This window comes from Hevea brasiliensis, chromosome 17, assembly GCF_030052815.1.
Source record: "Hevea brasiliensis isolate MT/VB/25A 57/8 chromosome 17, ASM3005281v1, whole genome shotgun sequence".
NCBI classification, from domain to species: domain Eukaryota; kingdom Viridiplantae; phylum Streptophyta; class Magnoliopsida; order Malpighiales; family Euphorbiaceae; genus Hevea; species Hevea brasiliensis.
Genome location: NC_079509.1, coordinates 5,758,173 through 5,770,630, shown reverse-complemented (window position 1 = coordinate 5,770,630; position 12,458 = coordinate 5,758,173). Strand labels below are relative to the sequence as shown.

At 41.2% G+C, this 12,458-nt stretch overlaps 1 long non-coding RNA gene across 1 annotated transcript; it reads right to left on the bottom strand.

The window, feature by feature from the left end:
* Window positions 1-2,050: 2,050 nt before the first annotated feature.
* On the bottom strand, window positions 2,051-3,458 carry LOC131175406 (uncharacterized). Its single transcript, XR_009145598.1, has 2 exons — window positions 2,880-3,458; window positions 2,051-2,314 (listed from the first exon to the last, which is right to left on the bottom strand). It is a non-coding gene; the product is annotated as an uncharacterized LOC131175406 (long non-coding RNA).
* Window positions 3,459-12,458: the final 9,000 nt, after the last annotated feature.

Genomic DNA, 12,458 nt, shown 5'->3' with positions numbered 1-12,458 from the left:
TACTGTAATTGTTTTTGAAGACTGAATCCTCGGTCTTTAAGAAGCAGCTCATTCTGCTAAATTATTCAAGAACATATGTTACAGATTAAAAACTATGATCACGGATTGATCTAAATCAATTGTTGGATCTCTTGAATGTTTTTGCAAAATTGATATCCTCAAGTCGACCCGAGGACAGATCACTTTGCGGAAGAGCAAGGGTATCGACCATCTCCAACCTCTGTCGCTCCAATTCAAAGTGAACCAATTTGCCTGGAAAATTATGTCGTTGGTGTTCTTTCCTGGTATGTTCACTTGGTCAGCAAGAAGATTAGAATAAGATAAATCAAATTGTTCAATTAATGTACGTTATTTACTTTTATATTTTTTAGCTTTTCAAAGAAAATAACCAAAAATATATATTGCAGAAAGTCTGAAATATTTTTTTGGGTAATTAACAATTAAGTTATCTCTGATGGATAATTAAAAAGCAATTTCTATTTTCACAACCTAATTTATTAGGGATAGGTGATTATTTATTCATCGCAGTTACGTGTACTACTACTATTATTATTATTATTATTATTTAATTACGGTTACTAAATCCAATCTTTAAAAAAAATAATAAAATTATTGTATAAGTCAATTTTAACAAAGGAAATATAGCAAATATTAAACAAGAAATTTTAAGAGCTCATCTTCACATATTGACTAATAGATGACAATTTTTTTTTTTAAATGTTTGTTCATAACAGAACTAAAAATGGGAGAGAACGGTAAGTTTCTTTTCCCCTCCTGATAGCTTTAAAAGTAGAAATTTTCTTTTCTTTTAATCTTAGCCATATAAGGAGAAACGAGTGAAAGAAAGTCTATAGATTTATTATTTTTCCCCTCTGCTTTATTTGATGAGTTTTTTACTTTTTATAATATTTACAAATTAAATTATTAATTTAGATTGCCAAAATAGGCGGTGCCTAAAGAAAAATATAGGAGATCGCTTGTCACTTTCATATTTACTTTACATTTGAAATTTATAAAAGTATTAATATTTGATATTTGAATTTGACGAAGCATAATTGTTAAACTCTTAAACTTTGTAAAAAATATAACTAAAAAAGTTAAAGTACATGTAAGTGTCTATATATAAAAATTAGGATGCAAGTGTCTATAAATAAAAATTAAGGGATATTATAAAAAAGTATCACGATATTTTACTTATTTTTCACTTTAAAGTTTATAGTTTAAGTAATAGTTGATGTTTCATACTTTTAGTAATCGATGACTTTGCATCTTTTCTTCGTTAAAAGATGTTGATATGGAACACAAAAAAGTGTTGACGTGAAAAAAAAAAAACTAATATGAAATAAAAAAAAGTAAAAATCACAAAAAAAGTATTCCATGATTTTGCTATTTTTTAACTTTAGGATTTAAGGTTTACTTTGTAACAAGTAGTACCCTATAGCAACGCTCTGTTAGCAAACACATCATTTTATCAAGCACTATTAATTTTTATTGATGTGACATTAAAATAATATTTTTAATTATTTTAATAATAAAAAATAATAATAAAATAATTTATACGTTTCTAAGATATTTCATATAAAAAAAAGATTTTATTCACTTTGGATATAGTGATTTTGAAAGTGAGGTATGCTAATATAGAGTATCATACGAAGACCCTAACTTTTAAAATCATTATCAACAGATTTTCTAAACTTGAAGTCTGCATTTTCACTTTTGAAATTACTATTAAAGATTGCTAATATAGCATAAGCTTCTGATTAAGTTATTAGATTAGTATTACTAAAAATTTTATTAGGAGCAACAATTTTGTTGTTAGAGTGACTAGATTGAACCAGTGCTGTCACGACCCAACCTATGGGCCGGACCGGCACTAGGACCTGGACCAGCCTAAAACCCCCGAGGCCCGTAGTAAGCCTTAACTATTCATTAACCCAACTCTAAGGCCCATTTGGGCCCAATTTCAAGAAAACAAACGGACAGAGTCCGGCCATAAAATGGACTTTCCAACGGGGAGTTTTTGACTCACCCGACCTGTAAACACAATAAATACTCAATTGGGGAGCTCAGCTCACCCTCCACATACTCATCAACATAAAATAAATGGGAGCTCAGCTCCCTCATCCAATCCATCAACATGCATAACATATTTAAGTTTACAGGTCCAACATGATAAAAATATTACAGACCAAATTCAAATAAATACTGCTAACACATGCGGAAATTCTAGGAGTAATTAAAATTACACAATATTGATAAACAACCTGCGAGGTAGAAAAGCAGGTTAACCCAGAACAAAATATCCTCCTGTGGCCTGTAAAAATTTTTGAACAGGAGTGAGCGTTCGACTCAGAGAGTAAAATATCAATCTTAACTATAATCTCTATAACTATCTGAAACTAATGCAACCTGTAGAGTGAAATGCAACATCAACACCATATTCACATCATAGCATCAAAAGGTAATTTGGAGCACTCACACACCTGTAACATCATTCATAGTATATGGAGCCGATCCCCTATCTGACTCTCTTAAATCAATCTGTGCCAATGAAGAACTCATTTCGGACTTCCACTTAAATACCAAATCGGGTCCCATAAGAACTCAAGCCGTGTCTACCCCGAAGGACCGGGTCCCAGCGAAGAACTCAAGCCGTGTCTACCCGTCCTATCCATAGTCCACACCACATCACACGCACGCCAACGCACGCACACTGCTCCAAATTACCACAACAACACTCATGGCACATTAACAGTTATCAATGCAACATAATTCGTGCCTAGAGTTTAACTACATAAATATATGCATATAAGTGATGCATGGGCATGCTGAACATATAATAATATCGAAATTACAGTTAAAATTAATATTTTACTCACAAACTTGACGACAATTTACTGTGGCGGCTGGGCGGAGGAAGAAGGCTGTCCCGGCTCACCTGACAATCATATTACATTTATTTAATACAATCTGACTCAATACAACAAGGAAAAAGACCAATTACGTCCTAAGTCGTGCCGAAAATCCGGCAGAGTCTCCCCTATACCTAGGACCTACCCAACCTGCAAAAGGGTTCAAAACACACTTCTATACTCACAATCCATATATCAACAGTTCAATCATATCACACAGCCCCTCCTGGGCCCATCAAATCAGTCATCAATCACAATACGCAAAATTTCAATTTAGTCCTTATTATTGATCATTTTTGCAAAAACTGCCCAAACAAGCTCTAAAAATTATAAAACTTTGCCCCGCGGTCCTTAGCAATATTACTAAGCTATTGCAAAAAGAATCGTAATTTTCTAAGCTACCACGAATATTTTATGGATTTTTAATCCTATTTAAGCACTAGAAAATTACGTAAAAACAAGGTTCGGGTTTACCTTTGCCGATTCCGACTTCGGGAACGCGCTCGGGGCGTCTGACAATGGGGGGCTAGCCAAAACCTCGGCCCAATTCGGAGACTTTTTCAGCAGTGCATGCGTAGGAATTTTGCGAACCGATCAAGCTGTCAATTCCGCGAATCGAGGATACCTACACGAAGCCCATAACACGGGGGTTAGTACATAAAATTTTCAGAATTTTCTAAGCTCATTTAATGCTCGAAAATACACTGCGAAGTTCCGTGGGACCCATCGAAAAACGGTGTCGGAAAAATTCGAAATTTATGTCGTTGCGAAGCTCTCGACGAATGGAGCGTGCTGGTGGCCTCGGTTTTCTCGTGGGATTCACGTTTTTATATAAATATAGCACAAAAGTCGAAATGGGCTAAAATCTTCCTGAGCAAAAATCGGACAATCCGCTCGATGGATTTCGGCGTTCTTGGTGTCTATGGAAAGCTCTTGCCGAGTAGATGATTTTGGACACAAGACCCAGTTCAATTAGTGGCCGGATCGGCCGGATTTGGCCGGGGAAGCTGAAACGGCGCGCGCAGGGGACCTTCGCGCGGCGTTTTTCGGCCGTTCTGGGCATTTGGCTGGGACCGGTGAGGCGGCGCCGAGGAGGACGCAGGGAGGCGGTGGCCGGCGGGAGGAGGAGGAGAGAGAAACGAGAGAGAAGAGAGGGCGTCGCGGAGGAAGAGGAAGAAAAGAGAAGAGACCGATCCGATTCGGCCCGATCCGTCCGGTCGATTCGACTCGGGATTCGATCGAAATACAAAATTTTGAATTTTTTACTCTGCCTCGGGACCGAAAACGAGGTCCAAAAATTCCGAAAAAATTTTCATAAAACTCAGAAAAATACGTAGACTCCAAATATATTTTTAGTTTTGCCACGTGGTCTTTAAATTAATTTTTAAAAATCATCAAAGTTTATATTTTCGGAAAATCGAACCCGATTTTTAAAATCCGAAAAATCTCAAAAAAATTCCTAAAATTTAAAAAAAATTTAAACATCAAAAATACTCATAATTAATAAAATTTTGGGGTGTTACATTCTTCCCCCCTTACAGAAAATTCGTCCTCGAATTTTACACAAGGCAGAATAAAACACATGATTATACATTGAACAAATACGGGTACTTGCTACGCATGTCCCGTTCTGACTCCCAGGTGCACTCTTCCACTGATTGACTCCTCCACAAAACCTTAACCATAGGGATCTGTTTAGATCTCAGCTGTCTCACTTGGTAGTCCACTATGGCTACAGGCTGCTCCTCAAATGTCAAGTTCTCTTTTAGCTCTATCACATCCGGCTGCAGTACATGAGAAGGATCATGAATGTATTCCTGAGCATGGAGATGTGAAACACGGGATGAACGTGAGAAAGGTTGGGTGGTAGCTCCAACCGTGAGGCAATCGCTCCAACTCTATCGGTAACCTCAAAGGTCCAATATACCGAGGTGCCAACTTGCCCTTCTTTCCGAATCTCATGACTCCTTCATTGGAGATACCTTCAGAATACATAGTCGCCATCGCAAACTCCACATCCCTCCGTCTGGGTGCATAACTCTTACATCTCTTCAAAAGTCCTCGATCGTTCCACGATTAAAGGAACTACCTCAAGTGTCTTGCACTAGGTCTACATCATGCACCCTTGCTTCCCCATTTCTGTCCAACAGAGGAGACCTACACTTTCTTCCATATAGTGCCTCATAGGGTGCCATCCTATCTTTGGAGTGATAATCGTTGTTATAGGCAAACTCCACCAAAGCTAGCTCATCCCATTGACCTCCAAAATCCAAGACACTCATGCGAAGCATGTCTTCCGATGTTTGGATTGTCCTTCAATTTGTCCGTGCATGCGAGGGTGGAAGGCATCTTGAAGTTCAACTGTGTGCCAAGTGCCTCCTGCAACTTTCTCCAGGCAGAAGTGAATCGGGGCCCTCATCGGATATTATGGGCCGGAACTCCATGCAATCGACTATTTCTCGAATGTAGAGCCGGGCATCTTGTGCCCGCAGTATGTAGTCTTTCTGAGTAAGAAGTGGTGATTTGGTCAAGCGGTCTACAATTACCCATATCGAATCATATCCTCGCGTGGTACGAGGCAACCCGTCCACAAAATCCATAGTGATCATTTCCCACTTCCATTACGGGATAGGGAGCTCTTGCAGCTTCCCCGACGGTCTCTCGTGTTCAAACTTCACATTCGACAAGTCAAGCACTTGGACACAAAGTCTGCGATGTCTCTCTTCATGCCATTCCACCAATAGCTATCTTTCACATCATGGTACATCTTGGTGGAACTGGATGGACAACTGTAAAGTGTGTAGTGTGCCTCTTGCATGATTTCATTTCTGAGATTGTCCACATCGGGCACACATATCCTAGAACCTTGAACTAGGGCGCCATCATTGGCAAACCCAAACTCACCACCTTCACCTTCTTTGTACTCTTTCTATGATCTTCATCAATTGTTGGTCTCTGTCTTTGGAAACTCTAACTCTGTCCCTCAAGTCCGCCTCACCAAAAGTGAGCCAACAATACCCCTCATCTGAAAGATCTAGGATTAAACCTTGATCCATCAACTCATGTACCTCTGAATCGGTGGTCTCTTCTCTCTTTGAAATGTGCGCCAAAGCGCTGAAGACTTTTGCTCAAGGCATCTGCCACAACATTGGCCTTTCCAGGTGGTGCTGGATGGTGCAATCATAGTCTTTCGTAAGCTCCATCCATCTTCTCTGTCTCAAGTTTAAATCCCTCTGTGGAAGATGTACTTCAAACTTTTGTGGTCGGTGTATATCTCGCACACTTCACCAAACAGATAGTGTCTCGGATCTTTAGTGCAAAGATTACAAGCCATTTCCAAATCATGGGTGGGGTAGTTCTGCTCATGCCTCTTCAGCTGCCTTGAAGCATAAGCCACTACCTTTCCATTCTGCATCAAAACACACCCGAGGCCAACTCTGGAGGCGTCACAATACACGGTGTACCCTTCACCACTCACAGGTAGTGTCAACACAGGGGCAGTGGTTAGACACTCCTTAAGCTTCTGGAAACTCTCCTCACAGTCATCTGTCCAAATGAATGGAACATTCTTCCTGGTCAACTTAGTTAGGGGAGCCGCTATCCTGGAGAAATCTTGCACAAAACGCCTATAGTAGCCAGCTAAACCCAGAAAACTTCGCACCTCTGTGACTGTTGTAGGCCTAAGCCAATCAGTTACAGCTTCAATTTTCTTAGGATCCACTTGAATGCCGTCACTAGAAACCACGTGTCCCAAGAATGAGATGCTTTCTAGCCAAAATTCACATTTTGAAAATTTGGCATATAGCTGGTGCTCCCTCAAAGTCTGCAACACCATCCTCAAGTGCCACACGTGTTCTTCCTCGGTCCGAGAGTATACCAAAATGTCATCTATGAATACGATGACAAAACGGTCCAAAAATGGCTTGAACACCCTGTTCATCAAGTCCATGAAGGCTGCTGGTGCATTAGTGAGTCCAAAAGACATCACCAAGAACTCATAATGACCATATCTTGTCCTGAAAGCCGTTTTGGACACGTCCTCATTCCTGATTCTCAATTGATGGTAGCGACCGCAGTCTATCTTGAAAAGAATCTAGCTCCTTGGGTGATCAAACAAATCATCGATCCGAGGAAGTGGATACTTGTTCTTCACGATCACCTTGTTCATTGTATGCGTAGTCGATACACAACCTCAATGACCCATCCTTCTTTCTCACAAATAGAACAGGAGCACCCCAGGGTGAAGTGCTCGGACGTATGAAACCCTTGTCCAAAAGCTCCTGTAGTTGCTCCTTCAGCTCTTTCAATTCTGCTGGTGCCATCCTGTAAGGTGGCATCGATATGGGGTTTGTACCCGGAATAACATCAATGCCGAACTCTATTCCCCTTTCTGGTGGTAACCCTGGAAGCTCTTCAGGGAAGACATCCATAAATTCTCTGACAACAGGAACATTTTCCATGCTGACACCTTCTACAGATGTATCTCTCACTAATGCCAAATACCCTTGGCATCCACGCCTCAACATTTTTCTAGCACTAATTGCTGACACCAAATTATATGGAGCCACGCTCCTGTCACCATCAAAACTAAACTCTTCCACACCAGGTATGTGGAAATACACCTTTTTGTTCCTGCAGTCTAAGGTGGCATAATGAGTTGCCAACCAGTCCATCCCCAGGATTACATCGAAATCCATTACTGGTAGAGGAACCAAGTCTGCTGGGAGGATCTTTCCATCCACTACCACTGGGCTACCCGGAAAAACCATATCTACATCTATGTTGTCACTAAGTGGGGTAGCTACTGACAAAGGGCACTCTAAAGTTGTGGGGTTTCTACCCAACCTCATGGCAAACACAGGGGAGACAAATGAGTGCGTAGCACCCGGATCTATCAAAACACGAGCCTCATAAGAACAGACCAGAAGAATACCTGCCACAACTGCATTGGAAGCCTGAGCATCCTGGTGGGTCAGGGTGAAAACCCGAGCTTGTCCCCTACCCTGAGTGGCAGAACCTTGATACTGACTTCTACCTCCTGATCTGCCTCCAAATCCACGTCCCCCTTGTCCTCGGCCCTGTTGGCCACTGAATCGATCGTGCCATGTTGAAGCACCGGATACAATTGTCGAGGAACATTTGCATGAACCACGTGACCCCATCGTGGCTCATCAAAACGGCGCTCTAGCAAAGTGGCCCGGTTGGCCACACCTGAAGCATACTCCTGACCCCATCAAACAAGGTCCTGAATGTCCTCTTCCACACTGTGCACACGGTGCCAAAGAGGATCCTGAACCAGAGCCAGAACTGCCTTGCCCTGAACTATTACCACTGCTGGATCCGTACCCTGGTCTGAACCCTCGGGATTTGTGTCTAAAACCACTCCTCTTATTTCTGCTTCTTCCTCTGTAAGTAGTTTGGCCACCACTATCCATAGTACCCATGTGGGGAACACCTGAAGAACCCTCTGCTCTGTTTTTCTTTGCTCTTCCGCTGTCATCCACAGCATAGCTAACCTCAATCTGTCTGGCTCGATCCACCACCACATCAAAAGACTGATCAGACATCATGGCCAGGTTCGCATACCTCCTGTCAAGCCCCTTTAGGAATCTTTTCACCTTCATCTTTTCTGTAGCTACTGCTGCAGGGGCATATCTGCTCAATTCCAGAAATTCTGTAGCATATTCATCTACAGACCTGCCATTCTGTCTTAAGGCCTCAAAGGCCCACTGCTTCTGATCTCTGAAGCTTTCTGGCACAAACCGATTGATAAAAAGTTCCACAAACTGAGCCCATGTCAAACCCTCCATCCGGGGTAACACGTAGTCATTCATCCATTGCCTAGGCATGGGCCCCATGACGTGCTGCATACACTCTATCAATCTTCTATCAGTCAACTGTAATTCTGTTCCTGCCTGTCTGCAGGAATCCAAAAACCGATATGCGTCGTCTGACACATCATAAATCACGCACCAACTTCTTGAAGTTTATGATGCTTGTAAGATTCCTCTCTTGGTGCGGTGGACTGCTGCTGCTGTGGATGATGGACCATATACTGAGCCATCATGTCGATGGTTCTCTGCAGACCAGCTAGAGTAGCTGCCATGGGGTCCATGGGACCCTGTGCCATAAAGGACTGTCTTGGGGTTGGTTGCTCCTACTTGAGCGACTCTAGGCCTCCTACCCCGCCTCCTGGGCGGCGCCTCATCTGTCTGACACCTCGTCGGGCACATCTGGTTACAGTGCGATGGCGGCTCTCACCTTCTACGCATTTTCCGAAATTCAGCATTAGCCCACAAAATTCAAAACTGTACATTATACAGCTCTATAGACTCATATTTATACATAACATATGGAGCAGAAACTAGAAGCAAAGATGACAATGCAAGACGAATGTGGACCCTATATTTCCGCATGTGACTCTATTAGACTCTTCCCAACACTTTAAACAACATTCCCTAAGAATGGAGCCTAAGCTCGATACCACATTTGTCACGACCCAACCTATGGGCCGGACCAAGACTAGGACTGGGCGACCTAAAGCCCCGAGGCCCGTAGTAAGACTTAAATATTCATTAACCCAAATATAAGGCCCATTTGGGCACAATTTCAAGAAAACAAACGGACAGAGTCCGGCCATAAAATGGACTTTCCAACGGGGAGTTTTTGACTCACCCGACCTGTAAACACAATAAATACTCAATTGGGAGCTCACTCACCCTCCACATGCTCATCAACATAAAATAAATGGGAGCTCGGCTCCTCATCCAATCCATCAACATGCATAACATATTTAAGTTTACAGTCCAACATGATAAAAATATTACGACCAAATTCAAATAAATACGCTAACACATGCGGAAATTCTAGGAGTAATTAAAATTACACAATATTGATAAACAACTGCGAGGTAGAAAAGCGAGTTAACCTGAACAAAATATCCTCCTGTGGCCTGTAAAAATTTTTGAACAGGAGTGAGCGTTCGACTCAGAGAGTAAAATATCAATCTTAACTATAATCTCTATAACTATCTTAACTAATGCAACCTGTAGAGTGAAATGCAACATCACATCATATTCACATCATAGCATCAAAAAGGTAATTTGGAGCACTCACACACCACCTGTAACATCATTCATAGTATATGGGAGTGATCCCCTATCTGACTCTCTTAAATCCAATGGTGCAATGAAGAACTCATTTCGGACTTCCACTTAAATACCAAATCGGGGTCCCAGTGAAGAACTCAAGCGTGTCTACCCGAAGGACCGGTCCAATGAAGAACTCAAGCGTGTCTACCGTCTATCCATGGTCCACACCACATCACACGCACGCCAACGCGCTGCTGCTCCAAATTACCACAACAACACTCATGGCACATTATGATTATCAATGCAACATAATTCGTGCCTAGAGTTTAACTACATAAATATATGCATATAAGTGATGCATGGGCATGCTGAACATATAATAATATCGAAATTACAGTTAAAATTAATATTTTACTCACAAACTTGACGACAATTTACTGTGGCGGTGGGCGGAGGAAGAAAGGCATCGGCTCACGACAATCATATTACATTTATTTAATACAATCGACTCAATACAACAAGGAAAAAGACCAATTCGTCCTAAGTCGTGCGAAAATCGTGAGTCTCCCCTATACCTAGGACCTACCCAACTGCAAAAGGGTTCAAAACACACTTCTATACTCACAATCCATATATCAACAGTTCAATCATATCACACAGCCCCTCCAGGCCCATCAAATCGATCATCAATCACAATACGCAAAATTTCAATTTAGTCCTTATTATTGATCATTTTTGCAAAAAGCGCCCAAACAAGCTCTAAAAATTATAAAACTTTGCCCGCGGTCCTTAGCAATATTACTAAGCTATTGCAAAAAGAATCGTAATTTTCTAAGCTACCACGAATATTTTATGGATTTTTAATCCTATTTAAGCACTAGAAAATTACGTAAAAACAAGGTTCGGGTTTACCTTTGCCGATTCCGACTTCGGGAACGCGCTCGGGGCGTCTGACAATGGGGGGCTAGCCAAAACCTCGGCCCAATTCGGAGACTTTTCCAGTGCAGTGCATGCGGAATTTTGCGGGCCGATCAAGCTGTCAATTCCGCGAATCGAGGATACCTACACGAAGCCCATTACGGGGTTAGTACATAAAATTTTCATATTTTTCTAAGCTCATTTATTTCTCGAAAATACACTGAGTAGTTCCGTGGGACCCACCGAAAATCGGTGTCGGAAAAATTCGAAATTTATGTCGTTGCGAAGCTCTCGACGAATGGAGCGTGCTGGTGGCCTCGGTTTCCTCGTGGGATTCACGGTTTTCGAGAAATTTAGCCCAAAAGTCGAAATGGGCTAAAATCTTCCCGAGCTAAAATCGGACAATCCGCTCTATGGATTTCGGCGTTCTTGGTGTCTATGGAAAGCTCTCGCCGAGTAGATGGTTTTAGACACAAGTCCCGGTCCAATCGGTGACCGGATCGGCCGGATTTGGCCGAGGAAGCTGGCCTTGCAGGGACCTTCAGCGGCGTTTTCACGTTCTGGCGGTGCCGGTGTTGGGGCAGGTGAGGCGGCGCCGGTGAGGGAGGGCGAGGGAGGCGTGGCGGCCAGGAGGAGGAGAGAGAAACGAGAGAGAAGAGAGGAGAGGGCGTCGCGCGCGGGAGGAAGAGGAAGAAAAAGAGAAGAGACCGGTCCGATTCGACCGGTCCGATCCGGTCCTGTTCGATTCGGCCGGTTCGATTCGAAATACAAAATTTTAAATTTTTTACTCTGCCTCGGGACCGAAAACGAGGTCCAAAAATTCCGAAAAAAATTTCATAAAACTCAGAAAAATACGTAGACTCCAAATATATTTTTAGTTTTGCCACGTGGTCTTTAAATTAATTTTTAAAAATCATCAAAGTTTATATTTTCGGAAAATCGAACCCGATTTTTAAAATCCGAAAAATCTCAAAAAAATTCCTAAAATTTAAAAAAAATTTAAACATAAAAAATACTCATAATTAATAACATTTTGGGGTGTTACAAGTGCTCTTGACTGACTTGTCACCTGTTATTCTTTTTTATGAGATAGTCAATACCTTTACTTTGGGCATGGCTTCCAGCACTGTCTTAAGGAGTTCATGCCTGAAGCTGCCCTCTAAGCTCTCTAACACTTCTAGATACAGTGTCAAATTTTTCTGGCTTAGAGATTTGATCATAAAATACTGAAAATTGATAAATTGAGTTTTTTAAAAAGAACATACATAAATTTTTTCATGGTATTTCAAAAAGTGAAAGTTCTTATATTCTGACTGTTTTTTAGAGTTAAATAATTCATTTAGTTTACTAATAGTGCAAAATCTCATGTATCACTTTGTCACATAATAAATCAGAGATATTGAAATAAAAATGAGTGAATTTACATCTTTTATAATTTTTACTTTTTTTTATTCTACGTCGATATTTTTTTTTTCACGTCAGTATCTTTTTATTTCACATCAATAATTTTTAATAAAAAAAGATGAAAAGTTATTAC